Source organism: Balaenoptera borealis (genome assembly GCF_965194805.1).
Source record: "Balaenoptera borealis genome assembly, chromosome: 10".
Lineage (NCBI taxonomy): Eukaryota > Metazoa > Chordata > Mammalia > Artiodactyla > Balaenopteridae > Balaenoptera > Balaenoptera borealis.
Genome location: NC_138874.1, coordinates 10,747,701 through 10,770,791, shown reverse-complemented (window position 1 = coordinate 10,770,791; position 23,091 = coordinate 10,747,701). Strand labels below are relative to the sequence as shown.

The following is a 23,091-nucleotide window of genomic DNA, read 5'->3' as shown; positions in this document are numbered from 1 at the left end:
ACATGCCTCAGATGGAGTCAGGATGAAACATCACTGAGCAGGTTTCTCAGGGGGAATGGGGGCCAAGGGGCCAGCTGAGAGGAAAAAGAGGGCTTGGTGGCTGTAAATATACCTGGCCTGTCACCATCTCACTGTAGACCTGGCTGACTGGTTAACCTGCATTCCCTTCTCTGCAGGACCTACAGCAAAGACACCTGATAAATGCTGTTGGTTACCACTATCATTCCCATTATTATTCTCCTGTATTTCAATGAAACATCACTTCTTTTTCACATGCAGTGCAGAATATTCCAGTTCCGCTTTGAAATCAGCAGCCAGCCAGATGAAGACACAGCACTGTAATCGTATCTGTAAATTTCACCACCAAAGCGCCCCTGGGAATCAGTGCACCCCTCACTCACACCACTGGTCAGTGCCAGCCTAGCCTGGAGATGAGGGTCTAAACCAAGGTGAGAAGAGATATTCTGCTGCAGCCAGAAAGCCCACATACTACAGCCGGCCTTGAGACGGCACCAAGACAGCGGCTTCCTGGAGAAATGAGTGTGCCTCTGTACGAGGTCTGTGCATATTGCAACTTTCTGCCAACTACAAAAGGATGCTCTTCTTCAGGGCCAAATGCATAGCCTTTAGTTCAGCGCCAGCTCTCTAAGAGCTGGCCAGGACAGAAATGAACCGTGGAGCAGGCCATGCCCAGAGCCCACCCCGGAAGTGGGCTGGGCAGAGCTGGGATAGAGCAGCCAGCAGAAGGTAAGAAGAGTCAGCCCTGAGTGGGAAAATGTCGATAGATCTTGTCCCATATGAGCAGTTGGCACTACCAGGAGACTCAGGGACTCTGCTCTGGGCCCTGTGGCTTAGACAGCTGCACACTCATAAATACCAAAAAAAAAACCACTCACCTGGGCCCTTCAGTCACTTGGGACCCGTGCTTCGTGCTGACAAAGCCTCACTCATAACCTTAAACATCCATTCCTGTAAGTAACACTGCTCAGGCTCCAGGAAACCGCTTCTCCATCACTTCTCTGCCCTATGTCCCTGGGAAGAAAAGAGAAACCCTCTGCTTCCAAGTGCCATGAGGGCCTGTGGGTTGCACTGTGACTGCTGACATGAGACAGGATGGTATTTCAGGGCACAGAGAGGGTTTGAGCCACAGATGCAGACAGGTGAGAGCAAAGACAGATTAACATGTCAACTCTTTCCCCTCGGCTGGCGTGACTGAACAGACTCTTGCATCAGAAATTATCATTTCCCAGTAGACCTACTCATCTGTTTCCTTGCTTCTCTTCCTATTCCAATTCCTGTTCCCATTCCTGTTCCCAGAGATGCTCAAGAATGAACATGGTATTCGCAAGGATCACACATGGCAGCTGAGGAACACGGTGCAATAGCTCACAATCCCCACCACCCTTCAGTTGGTGTCTATGTAGGTCTAAATGTAACATGTCTGATGCAGAACATGGATCCTTTATATTAGCAACTAGGTGAGAGTTGAATGCTAGCAATGGGAAGTATAGTTTACAAGGATATTTAATAAGATTTAATTTTCAGAAAATGACATTTAAAATTCAGCTTTAAGAAATTTGGTTTTAACATTTTTTACATGTTATGAATTACAATTTCTATTTGCTTTTCAACTTTTAATTTCATAACTTATGAGAAAAATACCTTTCTTTGAAAATGTATGTGAAAATATTATTTTAAATATTTTATGTGTTCTTTCACATTTTTGATGAAAATATATTCAAAATTTGCATATTTTAAATACACTTACGTTTTTTAAATCCTCTAGCTCATTGCTGTCCATAGAACAAAATGATGTGAAAGTGTTCACTATAATGACAAGATGTGTGATCATGTTGAAATGAAGGCAAAAAATTAAGGAAATAAATGTAAAATAATTATAAATTATGTGTCATTTTGTTAGCCATTCAAATGAAACAAAAGAACATTTAAACATGTGCAAGAGTAATTAATTCAGTCATCTTCCTTTATTTAAATGTATTTATTTATTTATTTATTTTTGGCTGCGTTGGGTCTTTGTTGCTGCACTCGGGCTTTCTCTAATTGCGGCGAGCGAGGGCTACTCTTTGTTGCGGTGCGCGGGCTTCTCATGGCGGTGGCTTCTCTTGTTGCGGAGCACGGGCTCTAGGTGTGCGGGCTTCCGTAGTTGTGACACGTGGGCTCAGCAGTTGTGGCTCGCAGGCTCTAGAGCGCAAGCTCAGTAGTTGTGGCGCACGGGCTTAGTTGCTCTGCAGCATGTGGGATCTTCCCGGACCAGGGCTCGAACCCGTGTCCCCTGCATATGCAGGTGGATTCTTAACCACTGCGCCACCAGGGAAGTCCCAATTCGGTCATCTTTGATGCTGCCAACTTTTGGTCATGGAAACATTACAGCTTTTCAATTTTGTCTTTCTGTATATTTTTTTAAAGGAAGAGGAAAGAGCAGATTTTATGTAACTATTTGTAGGCTTGATTTATATTCCTCAATATCTGGACAAACGTTGGTTTCGATTTGTACCCCTGCCCTGGACTCTGCAAATGTTAGAGTGGGCCCATGAGTTTAGAGAGAACTAAGCCAGACATACCTACAAACCTGGAAGACAGCCACTATTATACATTTTCCTTTCAATAACCGCCTTCAGATAACTTCAAAACACCTTCAGCTTTTGTTTACAGGATTTCCTTTGGCCTCTATAACAGCTTTTCTCACTATCTTATTGAATAAAGCATGTTCAGCACATAGCCCTGTGCCTGACACAGAAGACATTCAATAAATATTTGTTGGCTGAATGCACTTCATTCATTACACATGGAAAGAGAATATGAAATCTCAACTGACTGTGAATGAAGTCTGGATGGTTTAATCAACAGCTGCAAATCCCCCAAAAAGAATTATTCACTTGTGTTTCACTCCTATGTCACAATTTGACAAGTGCTGTGAACTGTCACCATCACCCTCAGACACAGGTGGTGCCCATCTTTCCAGAAATAGGGGCCCAAATCATCTTATTATGCTATCTCTTAGATGGCATGCATCACAGGGCACCAAAGACCCAACGCCTTCCCTTTGTTTCGGGAAGAAAAAGAACGGCCATGTGTCCAGCACTGCTGTAACTCTGAGCACTTCCCAAAGTCTTAAGAGGCTGTGGGTGGAAACAGAAAAAAAAAAAAAAAAAAATACAGCGACCCAAGCTGGAGAACAATTGCTGAGCTTCCCGACACAAGGGGAATGCGTTTTCAGCGAGCCCAGCATTCCTCACAGGATGCCGAATTGCAAAACACTCCAATTAATCTGGAAGCAATAGCACCACCAGGTAATTTTCATCAGGTAATGAAACAGGTCAAACCACCTTTTTCTCTTCTGCACGTAACAGATCCATTTCTTTCTAAACAGCCAGGAATAGCATTGTCTTTGCCCCTGAGGCAGTGCTTCGTGACCTTTTGCACAAGACAGCACACGTGCAGAATGCATCTATGTGGCCGGGCGGAGATTGGGAAGCTGCTGTTCGAAGCTGAGCTCAGAGCCCAGGGCGCCGGGCTGCTCAAGGAGGTGGGCGAGTCACACTATATCGCCTCAGCTAAAATCCATCTGGTACATGCCTCAGTCCATCAGCTGGGACACTTTGCTGCAGGAGGAGGCCTCCACTGATGAAGTCCCAGGTGGAGGTGGGGAGAGGCCCTTGATAATTCTAGGATGCATGAGTCACCAAGGGGAGGGGCTGAATCAGGACCTGCCAGTGAGTCGTGTGAAGTGTGCTGCTTTCCTGTGCAACAGAGTGGCCAAGCACAGCCCCGCCCACTTGCAGGAAAACAGGATCCATCACAGGGAAACCTGAGAGAGGGCCTCAGAGCCTTTATTCCTGGTCTCCTCTTTTGACTCCCTTTTCCCACCAAGAAGGAGCTCAGCGTTCTACCTCCAGTTCTGAAATTCCATCCTGAGCTCTGCAAATTCTCCCTTCACCAAAACAGGGAGGGCTTCCCATCCATGACGCTCCTTCCCCGTCCTGAGATGCTGCCTCAAACGCACGTTATGTTTATCCTTTCATCTCTAGAATAAAAGGGTTTTTTTCCTAGGAGTTGCAGGAACAGTAAGTAGGAAGCTTATTGTTGTTAGAAAAGGGAATGAGTAGGAGGTCGGTAGGATTAATACGGTGGGTGCTCCTGTTGGAATGGCCTCAAAGGTGAGCGATTTACAAATGTTGATTAAATTGCTCCTCTGAGCAAATCTTGTAAGGATAAAATAAAAATAATGCCGGAAAAGCATTTGTAAGTTCTGATTAAAAATCAGTGGCATACAATGTAACAAACACCCAGCGCAAATCATTTTTTAAAACGCCCTTCTCTATGCCACAAAATTATTCATCTAAGAATCACATAATAATCAGTAATAGCCATTACCCTCTTGATGTATTCTTTAGCTTTAAAATGAACAGAACAATGCAGAAAGAAAAAGAAATGTCAGTGTTCGAAATATTATTCAGATTCAGTAAAATATTTCATGTATGAACTAAAATTCTCACTTACCAAACAAAAATATTACACCTCGCAATTCACACTCTGCTTCACTGTGCTCAATTTTTAACATAAACAAAATCTTCAAGTAGTCACATAAAATGACAGAACTGAAGTAGTTCAAGCATACGTCCTTATCTTTACAATCACTGTACTATCATTCTTTACACATACATAAACAGCCACATAACTTTTAAAAATATTTTTAAATGTTCTGTATATTGCTTATTTCATTTAACACTATATATTGGAGATTGTTTTATATCAGTATCTAGAGATCTACTTTATTCTTGTCAATAATTGCATAATACTCCATTAAATTGATATACCATTTTTTTTAAAAAAGGAATTTATTGTAAATTCCTTTACAATAAATTGGAGACACGAACAGCACCCAAAGAGAGCATGGATGGTTCCAGATCATTATGCATTTACTCTTGAAATGAAATGTGTAGCTGGAAGCATGTGTTGGGAGGCCAAAGACATACCTGGGAGATCTCCAAAGTACTTTCCACAGAGAATACAGTGTTCATTAAAGGATAAGCAGTAAAAATATGCTAAAACATTAACACATATTTTACTGAAACTCAACAGTAACTGTACCGATAGTTTAGAACTTAGAAAAACAAAATTATTTTTTGTGGGGAAGACTATTTTATCACAGATTTTGTTTAAAGTTACCTATGATGGGTCTCCCCTGGTGCTGCAGTGGTTGGGAATCTGCCTGCCAATGCAGGGGACACGGGTTCGAGCCCTGGTCCAGGAGGATCCCACATGCCGCAGAGCAACTGAGCCGGTGCACCACAACTACTGAGCCTGCGCCCTAGAGCCTGCGAGACACAACTACTGAGCCCGCGTGCCACAACTACTGAAGCCCGCATGCCTAGAGCCCGTGCTCGGCAACAAGAGAAGCCACCGCAATGAGAAGCCCGCTCGCCGCACCTAGAGAAAGCCCGCGTGCAGCAACAAAGACCCAACGCAGCCAAAAAAAATAATAAATTAGAAAAAAAAATAGGTTATATACTCTGGAAGGCAAAAGAGAAAATTATGTCCCTACGTTTCAAAATCTTACCACAGCATCCAGCACTGGGGCGCTTGCAGCATGCCTACCATTGTGCTAAGAGCTTACTGTCCATCATTTCATTTAATCCTATGAACCCTGGAAGTAGCTATAAAAATCATTAGCATTTTTTTGGTTTTTTTTGCTTTTTAAACGTTTAAGTAAAAAATTTTTTATTTATCATTTATAGCTGTCATCTTTAACCTGGTGGTGCTTTTTTGAGGGGAGAGGGGGGCAAGTGTCAAATGCCATTTTGAGACTCTAACGAACGTTTTCTGAAGGAAAATTCACATATGCAAAAATAAAAGTGTACCAGGCATATAGAATATTTGTGGATGTTTCTTGGAGCTCATCTTTGGACTCAGGTTAAGAACCTCTATTTGAGGGCTTCCCTGGTGGCGCAGTGGTTGAGAATCTGCCTGCCAATGCAGGGCACACGGGTTCGAGCCCTGGTCTGGGAAGATCCCACATGCCGCGGAGCAACTGAGCCCGTGAGCCACAACTACTGAGCCTGCGCATCTGGAGCCTGTGCTCCGCAACAAGAGAGGCCGCAATAGTGCGAGGCCTGCGCATCGCGATGAAGAGTGGCCCTCCCTCGCCGCAACCAGAGAAAGCCCTCGTACAGAAACGAAGACCCAACACAGCCAAAAATAAATAAATAAATAAATAAAGTGAAATTCTTTAAAAAAAAAAAAAAAGAACCTCTACTTGAAACGCTGATAAACACCAGGAACAGCATTTCTGTTTTTCAGATGGAAGAGAAAACTAAGGCTCAGAGAAGCAAAGTAAATTGCCCACGGCCTCACGGCTAGTAGGGGGCAGAATCCCAATTCAGACCCAGCTGGTTAAGCTCTGAAGCTTTAGCCCAGGCTGCTCAGGACCAGGGTGAAGGGTTCAATCCTTAACACTCTAGAATGAATATGTTTATCAGGTCTGTTGGATTTTCTCTCTTTTGTGAGAAAAACAGTACTAAGCAAAACAGCACTGAGCAAAACAGTACTAAGATTCTGGCAAGAAAGGTGGGCTTCGGTGCCCTGTGGGCAAACCAGGCCTGGAGAATGCAGGCGGGAGGAAGTGGGAGGAGTCAAGGGCCTCTTTCCCCTAATTGCTCGGAGGTGAGCATCACGAATGCCTTCTCTTCACACTCATCTGTGGAGCACCTTGCTTGTACCAAGAGCCACTCCAGATGCACAGCAGAAACCCCCTCCTTCATCCCCGATGGGGCCATCCAAGGAAAGCATCACCTCCAGGAAACACTGAGACACATGTGGCCAAGGCTGGGTCTTAAAGGACCAGCATTCTATGTGGAAAAATTTTACAAGTCCAGCTGTTTCTACAAGCTGGGGAGACAAGAAGGAACTCCATCCAATGACATACTTCCTCCTTGAGAATTAATTAGTTTTCCATCAAGGATACACTTGGCCTGGGGGTTGGCCGACTTCTTATTCACAACGCTGGCCTGGGAATTTTGCATCAGGCTGTTGGTCCTGACCTAACACTTTTATTTCCTCAGCTGCTTTCACCCCAAAGCACAGCCCTTCCAGAAAGACTGGCAGCGTCCCAAGTACAAAGTCATAAGTTTCTAAGATTCTCTGGGGAATCAGGCACGCAAATGTTCTCAAACCATCACTGTGACCACGTTTCCGTTATTCCCTGGAATATTCCAGCGACTGGAACCTGGAGCTTTGGGACATCAGACCTGTTCCCCCTCCTAAAATCAGTTCCAAATTGGCCTCATCCCACATCCTTTATGACCAGATCTATGTGTGGGAAGTTAAATATAGAAAGCCGAGGCTATTACCTGGATAAATGAAGGCCAACATACAGGAAAGCTGAGGTCTTAAAGAGGGTTCTTGGGGATGATTTCGCTTCCCCCTCAAATGATCTGTATGAGGGCCATGATTCTTCATTTCTCCCTTGTATAGGCCAAGCCTGGGCTGCTGAGGTATTTCGTGCCCCGTGTACTCAGAATTCCTCATAGATGCCAGAGCCCCACGAAGGAAAGTGAGGAGTAAGAGGAAAGGCAAGGTCTCTCTCCTGCCTCCTGTGTTCCACAACTGCCCGCGCCCTCCCCCCCGTGTGAGGGCTGCCCTTCCCTTGTTCAGTCTCTGAGTTTTCCCATTTCTGCAGAATCAACCCTTCCTCGGCCAGATCCCTTGGTCGGAAACCACCTGTTGCTTCAAAGACCCAAGAAAAAAATTCCTCCTATGGGGCATCCACGGAGCCTGCCATGGCTGGTGGCCCTAGAACGTGTCAGAGATCGTCTGTGGAGCTTCTCATTACCATGCTACTGGGAATCCAGCTCCCTTGAAGAGATTGTTCTACACCCACAGATTGCTGCTTCTGGGGGGGTTTCCTGAGGAAACTGAGGCTCAGAGAATTGAAATGGATCAGCCAGGGTCACACAGGCAGCAGTGGTGGAAAATCCATCCCCGTGCCATAATGTCTCTTGGGCGAGGTTGGGCCTCATTTTAATACCTTGTTAGATATGGCAGAGCTCGGCTTCTACCGGAAGCCTTTGATGGCCCCCAGTGCCCCTCTCAAAGTACCCACCCCCAGTCCTGACTCCACCTCTTCTTTCATTTTGTCAGTGGTTCTTTCTCTTCCCACAATAATCTTTCCACACTGAAGTCACTCAACAGTTACTAAGACTCTCTGAGTCTTAGTGTATCACAGAGCCCCGGGTTGGGCAAGCTCTATGAAGCCTCGTTTCTGCCTCTCAGTATCCCCTCCGTGCTCTTCCAGCCCATCCAAGTCTCCCCGACACGTCCAGGGTGGCTCAGGGCCCTCCAGAGCTGTGCCGTCCAGGACAGAAGCCACTCATCACAGGTGGCCATTGAGCACTTAAAACATGGTTGGTCCCAACTGAGATGGGCTGAAAATGCAAAATACACACCAGATTCCAAAAGCTTAGCATGAAAAACAAGAATGTAAAAACATTCTTGGTAATACGTTTTATATCGATTACTTATGAAAGTGACAACATGTGAATATATAGGATTAAATGAAACATATAACTAAAACGAATTTCACCAGTTTGCTTTTGCATTTTCTTTATATGCAGCTACAAGAAAATTTGAAATTACATATGTGGCTTGCGTGATATTTCTATTGGACAGAGATGATTTAGAGAAAGCATATTTTTAGTCCAGGAGAAGCAGAGAATCATTCCTCATTCAACAAAACTTCATTGAGCAGACATTCATTAAGTACATGAAGGATAAAGGCAAAGTGCTGTGGTGGTTACTGGGAGGGGTACACATTTAACAAGACAGGTTCCAGTTCCCTCAGGGCTCGCATTGTCAAGGAACCATAAGCTCCTACAAATCTCTGGTTTCCGAAGAGAGCCAAAGTATGGCTCTAGTGGAGGTGAAAGCACACATGTTCAGGATATATAGGAAAAGGCAAAGTAGGGACTCATCCTGCTCAGGATGAGTCTTTAGGATATCAGAGTTGGCTCTCTAAAGAAAACCAAAATAACTAGCTTTTTAAAAACGTAATGAAAATAAGTGTATTTTCCAAAACAAAAACTTGTATTGAAAAGAGTTGCCTTATTTTATATATTTGTAAAAATTTCTCTGATATCTAGCTTGATAAAAGGCAACTAGAGTCTCACATCTACTTCTTCTGGTTTTTTTTTTTGGATTTTGAAAACAAATTTATGGTTACCAAAGGGGAAACGTGGGCGTGGGATAAATTAGGAGTTTGGGATTAACATATACACACTACTATATATAAAATAGGTAATCAACAAGGACCTACTGTATAGCACAGGGAACTCTACTCAATATTCTGTAATAACCTACATGGGAAAAGAATCTGATAAAGAATGGATATATCAATATGTGTATGTATAACTGATTCACTTTGCTGTACACCTGAAACTAACACAACATTGTAAATCAACTATATTACAATATAAAATTAAAAATTAAAACAAAAAAATAACTAGCTTTTAAAAAAGAAAGACAGAACTTTAGTTTTCTCTCAGATTATTGCTTGAACATCAATATCCCAGGGCTGATGGAGCAGCTGCACCATGTCAAGGACCCAGGCACCTTCCCTCTTGTTGCTCTGCCAAGATACAGAGTCCTAATACCAAGTTCACATTCCTGCCAGCAAGACAGGTGAGAAGGAGCCAGTTCCTGGTCAAGGAGCTACATCGAGTTTCAGGAAGTCTGGGAAGCACTGCACGTTTAGCTGTGTGCCCCGTTCAACCTCAGGGGTTCTATGACCACCAGAATCAGAGGAGAATGGATATTGGGGGTAGCTCGCATTCTCTGAAACAGAGGGATTATCTGAGAGGAACCTGGGCAGATGGATAGAATTTAGAGGTGGAGAAGAGAGATGCTAGGCTAACAGAACAGTGTTAACCAAGACACAACAGTGTGAAGGCACCTGACAAGTCTGAGGGATGCCTGAGCGAGACGTGAAGGCAGTGTCTGGGTCTGGGATGGAGAATCAGAACTCTCTGCTATGTCCTCCTCACAGCCAGAAGCACTGTTTAGCTTCCCAGGTTATCAAGAGAAGCCGGATGTTCTTATAAAAGCTCCAGAAGTGCCCTTCATGCAGAAGGGGAGCAAAGTGGACGTTGAGGAGCCACAGAGCAATAGAGCTCGCTGGGCCTGGGAGGTAAAGGCCCAACAGGACCGGAGGAAGGACCTCAAGTGTGAGCACCAGCAAATCAGCCCAGCTAGGAAAAGTCTGAATAGGCATAAAGATCATGGATTTCCTAGGTAGCTGGCTCCCTGAGCTTGGCGAAGTCAGACCCTGAATCTCCCTAATGAACCTGTCATTGACCGCCTGCACAGGTATCTGTACCTCCCATATGTTTAAGTTTATGTGACCGTCTGTCTCCTCTCACTAGGATATGATATCCATAAAGGCAAGAGTTTCATTCGCTGACTGCGGTATTTCTAGCACACAGAACATAGCAGGTACTCAACAAAAATTTGTTGGATGAATGAATGAATGTATGTATGTATGAATAAATGAATGAATGAATGAATGTAGGTCAGCACCTACAGTAAAGCAATTTTGTAACACCCAAGAAGATATCTGAGAATGCGATGTCCTCCTGAAAACTCACTACAAGAAGCGAGGGAGGGGACTTCCCTGGTGGTGCAGTGGTTAAGAATCCGCCTGCCAATGCAGGGGACACGGGTTCGATCCCTGGTCCAGGAAGATCCCACATGCCGCGGAGCAACTATGCACGTGCGCCACAACTACTGAGCCCACGTGCCACAACTACGGAAGCCTGCCCACCTAGAGCCCGTGCTCCACAAGAGAAGCCACCACAATGAGTAGCCTGCGCACGGCAAAGAAGAGTAGCTCCTGCTCGCCGCAACTAGAGAAAGCCCACGAGCAGCAACGGAGACCTAACGCAGCGAAAAATTAATTAATTAATTTTTTTAAAAAAAAGAAGTGAGGGAGGTCACAGTAATAATAACAATTGCTGCCTGATAATTTACCATTAGCCCTTGTTCTTACTTGGTCTTCCCAACGGCCCGCTGAGAAAGGCATTCTTCCCATTGACCAATGAAAACACTGAGACTCAGCAAAACTCAGGGAAGCAAAGCTAGGATTCAAACTTACGTCTTCCTTAACTGTTGTTCTATCTACCCATTTCTTTTCTTACATAGCCTCCTGGAGACTCTCGATCAATTTCTCAACTGCAGACAAACCCACCCCAGAGGCCCCAGCTGATGTGATAATCTGTAGGGAATCACATGGCCTCCTAAGGAAAAAAGATGACCTTGACCAAGACCTCCCTAGGTGCCCGGCGCTGTACTAGATGCTTTCTACACATCTCCTTTCATCTTCACAACAACCCCATGAGGTCGGGACCATTATTTAGTTCCATCTGGGGAGTTAGCAGAATTCTGAAATTGCCTTTGCTTTTTCTCTGGGAGCCAAGTCACTGAACCGCTGAACGGGAATAGGGTAATCCTGGTATTTGCAGCTAGGAGTAGCTCTGCCAAAGTGTGTTTGAGCAGCTGGAAAAAGGACTAGGAGGATCACGTGCCCCAGCCAAGGAAAAGCTCTTGTGGTTGGTAAATAATGCAGGATCTTTATGGTGGCTTCCAGACAGAGAGGGAGATTTAATTTCATCTTATGCATTTTGCTTATTTGAAAAAAATTTTTTTCAGCACGGAGTGCGCCAATCACAGCATCGTGGCATACATGTTGTACTGACATCTGGAAATATTTAGCAATTCTAGAAACAAACAGTCAAGGAGTTCGCCCAGATCATCAAATACAGATTTGACTCTAACCCAGATTGCCGGCAGCACGCATCGGGAGTGAACAAACATGAAGTTCCTAATGACACTACCTTCTTCTGCAGCAGAAACAAACATGGTTGGTTCTGGTACCCAGGCCTGGAAGTAACTTGGGCATACTGGTCTCCGGTATGTTTCCCACCGGCGGCCTCAATGGAATTCAGCAGAAATCAGGCCACAGGACTGGATGAGACAGGACGGTGGTCCAGACAGGCTGGCAGAAGTTCAGTCCAGGGTTCAAGGGCAAACGGTGGATGAATGGGGGCGGAGGTCAGCAGAGGTCAGGACTGAGTGGGCAGCACCGAGAACTATGCTTGAGGGTTCAGTGCCAAGCCATCAACAGGACCCAGCAGAAGCTCAGGGGCTGGGAGATCAGAAACAGGCCAGAGGCACAGAAGGACACAGTCGGGACATGAGCTGGGAATGCAGTGTTAGGGTTAGGGCCCTTCATTCCAAGCACCATTTTGCTCCCACTCCAGTTCACCCGCTGTGCCTCTCCTCCTATTTCCACAGTGAGTCGGGATTTCAGAGTCTTCACAACACTCCTGTTGTCCCAGGATCTCCAAACTGTTCCACCAAGCCACACAGCTGCCCAAACGAAGCACAAAGCCCCCTCTTCCATCTCCGCCAGCCCTCAGCCCCACCCCAAGGCGCACCTCATTGGCACTTGCTCTTCATTTCCACAGAAAGAATGTTGGGATTCCCGGATATATACCCGGGCATTTTCCTTAACCACAAAAAACTAAACTCATACTCTTCCCCAAACTTACTTTTCTTTCTCCATTTATTCCCGACGCGGTGATGAGCATCGTTGTCTGCTTAAAACTAGAAACCCAGGGGCCACCCTAGACTCTTTCTTTTCCCTTTTCTCCCCTGTATCCAACACCAAGTCCAGTGATTTCTTTTTTTTTAAACCCTCAAAACTTCTCAGGCCATATGCCTTCCAACGTATCTGCCTCTACCATCTCTCAAATAATTATTACAAAGCCTCCAAGTTGGACTTCTGGCCTCTAATGATTCCAGAACAATCTCCCTAAAATATGAATTGGATCATGAGCTACTTCTCCTTGGAAGCCTTTGTTGACCTCCCATGAATGGATGATCTTCTCTCCTCATCAGAAATTCAGGGCCCTGGGAAACGTAGACCCCAACCTCTCCCCCCTCCCTCCCTCCTGGCTTTAAGTTCCAGATCAAAGGGATCTAGCAAAGGTCTGTGGACCTACTGAGATCACAGGCAAAATGTCAGCCATATGTACGTTTTCTAGAAGGACTTGCAATCGTTGTCAAATGGTTCTCAAGGGTCCATGACGCAAACACAAGTTAAGAACTGCTGCCCTTCACGTGGCATTCCTTTACAGGCCAGACCCTACTCACGTCACACCTGGCTTGTCAGAAGTGTTCAAACACATGTGACCAAGACCTATGGTAAGAAACATTATATTTCTGTGTAAAACAGAACCAAATTTTTACAAAACAATTCTCACTCGTACTATGTCATAGACACTCTAATCTTTACTATTTTAGTCATTTCCTTTTTTTTAATGCTGACTGTGATCCCTTAAACTCATTTTACAGCCCATCCACCAATGGATTCCAAACCACAGTCTGAAACTTAGGTCTTGAGGCTGTGTCATATTTGTGGTTCTCTATTATTTTTTTGGTCGCAATTCCCAACTGTCTCGTAAGCTCCTTGAGGGCAGGGATCGTGACTTATACATTTTCAGTATTGCCCCAGGCACAGAGTCAGTGCCGTAGGAAAACAGCTGGAAGACATGTGGGGAAGAAACAAAGGACTACTTGGTGTAAAAACTGCCAACTAATTCACGCATGGAGATGTGACAATCATTATTTGGTGGAGGAGAATTCCCTGGATTGCATTTCGGGCAGGGGTCCCCAACCCCTGGGCTGTTAGGAACCAGGCCGCATAGCAGGAGGTGAGCCGTGGGTGAGGGAGTGAAGATGCCACTCCCCATCACTCCCCATCGCTCACACTGCCACCTGAACCATCCCCTGCACCCCCGTCCGTGGAAGAACTGTCTTCCACAAAACCGGTCCCTGGTGCCAAAAAGGTTGGGGACTGCTGATTTAGGGGAAGGGTGGGGTCTCTGTGGTGCTACTTTAGCGCAATCTCTGTCTGCTTGAGTCTGTTCGGACTTGTGCAGTAGGAAACGCACTGGCCCACGCATAGCTCAGCAGAACGATAAACCCTAAACACTTTGAGATCTCTCTCCCACTAGACATAGGAGAAAAAAATGAATTACTAACAGAGTAAAAACGCTGCTTTGTGAAAGACACCAACAAGGTGAGGAAGGAACCTTTTTATTATTATATCTATCGATCAGTCTTTAAGAATTTGTTGTTCTCGGCTACATTAGCACTGGGCCAGGCAGAGGATTTTAAATACTTGGTGCCTGCCCTCCAGAGCTTGATAAACCAGCAGATGTGTGGAAACCGACAGATGGAAATGATTAAGGGCTAAACTGTTGGTGTGGACTCAGAGGCAAAAGTTCAGGAGGGGAGATCTCATGCTCGAAGGAGGTAAGCTCTTCATTCTAACCCAAAGCTAAAGCGCTGTTATTGTCTTGGCGTAAACATTAATATCGCAGGAAACCAGGGGCCAGATAAGCTGGAGGACCTTTGTCAACCACAGAGGCTGCTGCTATAGTGGCAAAGAGGCTGCCTGGCTGGTCTGTTTGTGGAGGGAGGGGGTCCCGTGAGGGATGTCGCTCTGCATCACGGCCCGTGCAGCACCCACCGTGAGAGAGCCCTTCTCTCTCCTGCACAGGTGTCCCTGGGCAGCCTTAAAGGGCTGGGCTGCTTCCCCGCTTGAGTATCCCACCCGGAACCCCAAACCCCATCACAGGCAGACCTGGAGGCAAGCTCCTCAGCTGCTACAGCCTCCTTGTCCTCTGCTCCAAAGTGAGATAACAATCATGGTTGTCCTCAAAGGATGTCCTGGGATCGTGTCCATTCAGGACCTAGCACATAGTACGCACTCAATAAACGCAGTCACGGCTGATTTGCGCATCCTTCACTCCGATGATTGACACATATGCATTCCTGCGTTTGCCTCTCTGAACTGCCAAATAGCGTAAGGGCTTAGAGGGACATTGACGCAGCTAAATAGATGAACCCTAGCCCTGTAACACCCAGTACAACGGCACACACCCCGTGCGGGTCAGATTCCACAGACTAGAAGTGACGGCTATAATAGGAATAGTCCAGGTCCCAGGATAGAGGACGTGGGGAAATCGACTTGAATAAATACCAGCAGTTCATGTTCAAGTGCCATTTGGCTGAGACAACCACACACTTCCTTTACCAGAAGCACTTGCTTCTCCCTCCCCTACCCCTGCCCACCCCAAAGGGACTGCTTGGAATCAGGGTGATTCACCCTCTGAACAGAGCAAGCGGGTATCCCTGGTTCACATCCCGCCCGCTGTATTGTTCAGAGGCCAATTCACTTTCTGCCCTCTAAGTCCAAAGGCATGAGAACAGGAGGAAATGTTCAGCTGGGCATACTTTAATAAAACAAAATAAACTCAGCTAGAGTCCTTATGAAACTGCTCTCTGGGGAGCAGTTTCCCTGCCTCTGACATGCTCCCAGGAGAATCATGCTTTTAAAAGGAGATTTAAAATTCCCACCCTACAGTAAACACACTCTTTCAATCACACTGCAGCAAAAACGGCCAGTGAGCCACCCTAAGAAACCACGGCCCCAATGTACGAAGGCACACAACCCGCCTCCTTTCTCCATTCTAATAAACTGCGCTTGGGCTTTGGGTGGTTTTTTTGTTTTGGGGGCTTGTCCCAACGCACTGAAGGATGGCCTACTCCCTGCACTTTTGTATTTGCATTGTGGACACCCTCATGCCATTCAACACAAGCAATCCAATCATGACACACAGCCGTCAGCTTGCCCCGCTCCTAGGAGAAGCTAAAGATGAACATCCTGGCAGAGATGGGGCCCATCCTGCACGTGAAACAGTGAAAAACAAGACACAGGGCCTTCCCCCAAACACAACTGTGGCGAAGATGGCTGGGGGCCTGAAAGACCACTCTTTTTTCTTCCACGGCAGCAGCATTTTAACCTGGGCACACGGCTGCCCAGAATAAGATCACGCTCTGGCCTCTTTGCCGCTCCTTGGCCCCGTGAGTAAGTGCTAGTTTGTGGGGTGTAAGCAGAGGTGGCCCGTGGCTGCACTTTCGGTCTCTTTTCTGTCCTGTTGTCCTTCCTGCTGCCTGACAGTGGGTGTAGCCATTGGGGACCAGAAGGAAGAAGGCCACTCCCTGGGGAGGGTGGGGTAGGGAGTCAGGGGACCCTGGGACCCCAAGGACGCCACGGACACTTCCCTCCGGATGCAGTTTATGTGAGAGAGAAATAAACGCCTATCTTGTTTCAGCCACTGTTATATTGAATTTTCCGGGCTGTGGAATTGAATCCTGCCCTAATTATAGCAGTTCTGTCTCAGAACAAAGTCGCCACTGGAAATGGTGGGTGGGTCCCATCTGCTATGGCCCATCCACCAAGCCACTGCTCAACGCAAGACCCTAACCATACAAGTCATCACCCGGGCAGCTTGGTTTCCAGAAAGGCAGAGCCACCAGTTCATCCCTTCATCTGTCCAGCTATTTTGTGAGTCAAGACTCTGTGCCAGGTGCTGGACTGGCTCCTGAGCTGTAAACAGGACGGACTGGGCCCTGTCCTCCCAGCGATGCCTCTCATCTCACAAGGACGAGAAGCCAAGACCAGGGAACGTGATGGGGAGGTAAACACGAGAAGGGCAGCGACAGGGCACAGGGCTGGGACTCAGCCTGGTGAGGGGGCTGACACCGAAGGACGGCGGGCAGGCACGCTCACCTGTCCTACGTCCATCAGACGCACTTCCACGGGAGGAGAGAAGCGTGTGCAGAGGAAGCGTGGCGGCGCGGGTGGGCGGAGAATGAGCACAGAATCCGGATGGCGGACGTGGAGCCGCCGCCGCGGCGCTCGTAGGGCTCACAGAGGCTCCCGCGGTCTGTCGCCGGGCCACCTCCACGCCGTGGGTGGCTGCGGAATCTCCTTTCAGCTTCTCCAAGTCTGGACCAGGCGCGGATGCAGCTCTGTGAGGAGGCACCAGCTTCTCCGGTGGGTGCCATGGGGACAGACGTGGTGTCCTCGTTCTCCCCTGCTCTGTGTCCCCTCCCTTCCCCAGCTGCCCGCCCTGCTCAACCACAGAGACCTCGTGCCCCAAAGCCCCATCAGAGTACCACCCTCCATCCACATCCTCCCAGCTCCTCCGAGTGGCCCCAAGTTAGCACCTTCCTCTGATCCCCCAAATGTCCCCTTCCAGGGTTTCACCTCCCGGCTTCTCCCATGATGGTGCAATAAACAAATCCTCTGATAAACCCCTTATTCTGTTGCACCCGTGGTCATGCTGCTTCCCTATTCAGATCCTCACTACCAAATATCAGTGCCGTGAAAATCAAAGAATGGCTATAGAATCCTTGGGGATTAAAGGAGACTAAACGAGACAGGACAAGGAAATGCGACGAATGATTCTGGACAAGATCATACATGCGGGGAGCGGGGGATGTTATAACAAGATTATTGGGACAGCTGGTTAAGATGTGAATGTGGACTTCATATTAGATCACAGTAGTGAAATTGATCATCGTATTGTGGTAACACAAGAGAAAATCCTTCTTCTTAGGAGATACTCGCTTCCTGAAGAACCCTGTTGTCTGCAACATAATCCCAAATGGCTCAGCAAAAAATACAAATAATACACATTCATAGGGAGGGAGGAAGCACAATGTGAACTTGTAAATCAGTGTGAAAGGCGTACAGGTGCTCCTTGTAGTATTCTTGCAACTTTTTCAAAATTGAGGTAGAGTTGATTTACAATGTTACATTAGTTTCATGTGTACAGCAAAGTGATCCAGTATGTGTGTATATATATATATATATATACATATATATATATACACACACACACGCACACGCACACACACACACACATATATATATGCTCTTTCAGATTCTTTTCCCTTATAGGTTATTACAAAATATTGAGTAGAGTTCCCTGTGCTCTACAGCAGGACCTTGTTGTTTATCTATTTTATATACAGTAGTGTGTATCTGTTAATTCCAAACTCCTAATTTATCCCCCCAACACCGCTATCCCCTTTGGTAACCACAACTTTGTTTTCTATGTCTCCGAGTCTATTTCTGTTTTGTAAATAAGTTATTTGTATCATTTTTTTAGAATCCACATATAAGTAATATCATATGATATTTGTCTTTCTCTGTCTGACTTACTTCACTTATCAGGATAATCTTGCAACTTTTCTAAGGGATGAATTTCTTTCAAAACACAAAGTAAAGAAAAACATTTTAAAAGTTAAAAAAAAATAGGAAGTAGTCCAGAGGCAGGCATGGAGGTATTGCGAAAAGGAGAAGAATTTGGAACTCCTCAAAGATCACCAAGAAGGGAGGTGTCAAGCCTGAGAAGCCCCCAAAAGCTGGGTGACAGGGTTTCAAGGTCCCCCAGGGCTCTGGGCCCCAGCTTCCCCACACAGTGACCACCACCCCCCCCATCCCCCCACCCCCCGCAAATTTGTTTGCCCTGCTATTTATAGAGCAATCACTTTCCTACATAAAGCCCTGAAATAGAAATGTTAAAAGAGCAGCTGGTGCCTCGAGGGAGCCTCATAAAACGTCTGTTTCCAAACAGCTTCCCTCCGTCATAAATATCTTGCAGTTCTAGCTCCCTCCTTCTTTGTCAGCAGGCGCATTTGCATAAAAATGGGACTCTGTTTATTAAGAATTTATCTCTCCCTGCTGTTTACCGCCTGCCTGAAGATTCACAGGGCCCCATGTGACATGGCCTGCGATGGTCACACCAACCTTTTGCCCGAAGGGGAGGAGTACACACCAACAGACACAGTGAAGACTGAAAGAAGGGTCTACTCTTCTTGGGGTTCTGCTTTTCTGCATCAATAAAGGAAACACAAAAGCTGACACACAGGCACAGGAGCGAGTTCACAGGCCTGGTCCCTGGGTGAAGACTCGGTGGGGTCTTGGGAGGGCAGCCCTCATCAGCTGGATGGGCGGATGCCTGAGATGGCCTTTAGGGTCCATTTGCTCCCAGACTTCCTGGTGCCTTTTGTCTTTCAGATTTCCCTTCGGATGATGTCTTAGCGTGGGCTGTCATAACAAAATACTGGGCAGCTTAACCAACACTTATTTCTCACAGTTCTGGAAGTCCAAGATCAGCTTCCTGGTGAGGGTTCAATTCCTGGCTTGCAGAGGGCCGCCTTCCTGCTGTGTCCTCACATGGGGAGAGTGGGAGTGAGAGAGACAGGAAGAGCACTCTCTGATGTCTCTTGTCTAGGGACACTAACCCTATGGGATCAGGGCCCCACCCTTAATGACCTCTATAAAAGCCCTGTCTCCAAATACAGTCACGCCAGGGCTTGGAGCTACAACATATGAATTTGAGGGTCCACAATTCAGCCCATAAGAGGGGAGGAGACTGCTGTCACTAACATCCCCCAAACCCTTCTTTTGGTGACAAATTAAGACTCCCCCATCTCAGCTGCCTTTAGCCCCTGACGACCATCTCCTCCTTGCTGTCAGTTGAAGTCCTCAGTGCCACCAGCCGCTGTCGGCAAAGGGCCTGCCCCGACTGAGGGGACCGAGGGCTGAGACCAGAGGCAGATATGGCTGAAAATGTCCGAGTCACTGCGTGCAGGCAGTGGACATGTGAGTTCTTGCCTGTGAGGAGTGCCAAGCCCCAGCCATGTTCCACCCCTTCTGGACACAATGCAGGGGAGGGACGGCCTCCCTGGGGGCACCGACCGTGGGAGAGCCGCCAGGTGACCCCCAGACTGGGTACTCAAGCGCTCTCAAGGGCTTGCCCCAAGCACGACAGTCCTCACATGGAAATGCCATTCAGCTTTTTTGTCCATTGTTGCATGCCTAACAATTGGGAATGTTTTCCTTGGAACCGGTTTGTAATCCCATCATGCTGTACTTCCTTTGTACTGAACAAGTGTTATTTAATGGGGCCGTTTTGATTGTTTTGGAGATAGGGGCATATTTGGAAAGAGGAGGGGTTTGTGTGAGTTGATTACATTGGCCAGCTTCCTTTATTTTTTCTGGGAAATCCTTCTTCCCGTGTGCATAGATGGTAAGTCTCGCAGAAGAACCGTAGGACGCGGCATGTGAGACCCTTGCCCTGGGCAGCTTCGCGGCGACCCATCCAGGCCTGCAGCTTGGGGTCCTTGGAGGCCACAGAGCGGGGGTGGATGGGGTGGCGGCTGAGTCAGTGGCGCCTCGTAAAGTCGTGAAGTCACACTCAGGTAAAGCCATCAGCGGGAGCTGGTCTGGCTCTTTCGTGCTGGAGACGGGGCATATCAAATTCCAAGTCCGTTCCAAAGGCCTCTTGCTTGCCTGGGTCACAGCACAGGCGTCTGGGGCCCCTTTCTTCCCTTTCCTTAAACTGCTCCCTCCCCTCGCCCAGGAGGCCTTTCCTCTCTTAGGGAAGGTCAGCCTCCAGTAGAAGAATGACCATTGTTCCTTCTCAGGGGAAGAGAGGCCCCCGTCCCCTCTGTCCTTCCTTGCATCCTGTTGCTGGTTCCTAAGTCCCACTGTGGGGCAGCCCAAGCTTCCCCCCACCTGAGCGCCTGCCCGCCCTTCCCCACTAGCCCCCTGCGCACCCTTACTCTCTCTATCTCCCCCGGGAGCCCGCTGGCTCTGGCCATGCTCCTCTCCCACCTTCCCAGGTTCCAGGCACGCTGTGGGGAAGCTCCCTCCGTGCCCCCCCCCGGCCTGCACAAGCTCCCTCTGATTTACCTGGGCAGCTCTGCCTTCTCTCTCCTCACCTTCATGCAATGTTGATCAAGACCTAGTATGAAAAGACACACTGCGAATTCCCTCGCCTGTATCCTTGGCGCTTCTCGGCGGCATCGCCTGGGGTGCAGACGGCAGACAGCTTGCCGATGCGCCTTTGAGGGAAGTGACTTTCTCCCAGTCTTCGTGGCAAAGTGAGTTGTCACAGACTCATGCGGTCACCTGCTTGCTCATCAGCCTCCTTCCTCAGGAGCTATGTCTTTTGGCCGATTGACATCTAGGCACTGCCTCAAGGGACACCTAGGCTGCGTCCTGCCCCAGCCCTGAGTCCCAAACAAGGAGCTGGACTTGCCAGCTTGGAAGCTGGAATCTAGAGCATCCTTCATTCCTTTTGCAGCCACGTTTTCTGTTCACCAACTGGAAGCTCAGTTCCTTCTGATCCCTGAAAATATCTAACAGGATCATTTCCCTACATAGGAAAGTATATAAACAAGGGAGTTGAACCCAAGAAACTTAAACTGAAAATGCCAAAACCACAAGATAACCCCGAGAACATCTCTGGCTTCCCTAAGCCTCGTGCTGGTCCGGCTTCTCTCATCCTTTGGGGCCGAGCAACGAGTGAGGTCGGGAGGGATGATTCTGAACACAGCTTTTTGCATGGTGGTCCTCCTGTTCTCTGCCTGCCTTAGCCCCATCGAATTCACCAGGAGAGAGAGAGAATGTGCTTCACAGATCTGTAATTGAGTTTTCCTGGGGTTAGGAAACGACCTAATAAACCCACACTTCTCCCAACTTCAATGGGAAACCTGTAGCATTTCTGTACGGGGATGCAAAGTATAGCTGCTGGGGGTGGGTGAGAGCTTCCCTGCTCGAGGTCCCCGGGAACCACAGCTGCTGCCTTGTGCCCTGGGCCTGGCCAGCCTGGGCTCACCGCCCCCCCCCACCGCCCCCCGCTGTTCTGCTCTCTGCTGGGCTCCACCCTGGCCCTAACACCTGAAGCCTCTTTCCTGCTCAGCTCTCACCCCTGTTGCTTGCCGCTGCCATGGTCACCACTCTCTCAGATCCTCCCATTCGTCCGGAGCTCAACCAGGACCAGTGCAGGTCAGGGGCTTAAACCAGAACCTATGGCATGGTGAGCCCATACCAATAAATCAATGCTCACCATTGCTTTTATCCAGCCTCTGGTGTAACCACAGCCTCTGCCTCTCGGGGGTGCTGTGAGGATGAAATGAGATGAGGCACTGAACGCGCCAGAACGGTGTCCAGCACGCCCTGAGTGCCCGCGGGCGCGTACTAGCTGTGATTGCCCTGCTTGCCCTCCATGTCAGTTCAGGCGTGGACCTGAGGTCTGAACACGACAATGCGTGGCCGCCCTTAAGTGCCCCGTGAACGCTTGCTATTGTCAGCAGGAAGTGGTGACCAGCCGCAGAGCTAGCTGAGGTGACCTGGAGTGGTTCAGCCAGACCTTGACCTCTGAACGAACATCCTCATGTTGCTGAGTTCCTGAATCTACCTTACTGGGTTAAAAAGCAAATTCCAGAGTGGTCATGCCTTTTGTAAGGTTTATTGATATGAATTATGGGTGCCCTTTGCGTGCTAATCACCCACTCCCTCGAAGACTTTCAGAGTTAATGGCTCAGCAATTCCTCCAGATCTGGGCCCCTGGGGCCCCTACTCCCCACCCACCTCTGTCCTCTTTCCCTTGCACCCAAGGAAGCACGTGGACGTGGAGCCTGGGGCCCCAAGGGGACCCAGCACCCACACACACGCAGACCATACACACATCTCTAGGCTTCCTTCCTCTCAAAGCCAGAGCCGACTGTCCCCTTCTGACACAGGATGTCAGGTCGACTCAAGCCAGAGGCCTTGGGACCAAGCCCCCGGTGAAAAACTACATGGGCTGGAATATTTCGTGGAAACAGAAAAGAGCCAGTGGCCTCTCTGTGACATAAGGGTCAGACGGGAGCAGCCGGCCGATGAACGGGCTGTGTGTCAGGTCTCCTCGACTGAGAGATGTGAGTGATGAGCCCGGATACGCCACCCCATGGGTACTGGGCAAACTGAGCAGGACAGACACAGACCATGGTGACCTGCTAGCGATCGTCCCAGGGTAGAGCCCGGGGAGCAGGGGGTGGTGGGAAAAGGGGTTGGGAGACCTACAGGTGTGGGCTCCAGGGTCCCGAGCAGCTCAGCACTGACCTGTGTTAGTTACTGGGTTCCTCAGTAAGATTTATTTAAACAAAGGTTGCCCCTGCACTATACTTTTCCAAAGTTGTCTGATCTAGTCTCCTTGGGTTACTTTCTTTCTGTTTTTAAACTGTCCGTTTAGCTTAGTTTTCTGTCCCCCAAATGGGGACTTACCTCCTCTTTTCCTTCAAAATACCTACGATCAATAACATAGACTT

The 23,091-nt window shown here is 47.9% G+C and overlaps 1 protein-coding gene across 3 annotated transcripts in view; it reads right to left on the bottom strand.

Annotated features, from left to right (window-relative positions):
- LOC309635882 (uncharacterized protein) overlaps nt 1–23,091 on the bottom strand; it is a 277,308-nt gene that overhangs the window by 136,794 nt on the left and 117,423 nt on the right. Inside the window, exon 2 of one of the 3 annotated variants that reach the window (XM_082407727.1) lies at nt 13,225–13,270. The exons of the other annotated variants lie outside the window; for them this stretch is intronic. The gene's annotated coding sequence lies outside the window, so the exon portion shown is untranslated. The remainder of the gene's footprint in view (nt 1–13,224; nt 13,271–23,091) is intronic. 3 annotated transcript variants of the gene reach the window in all.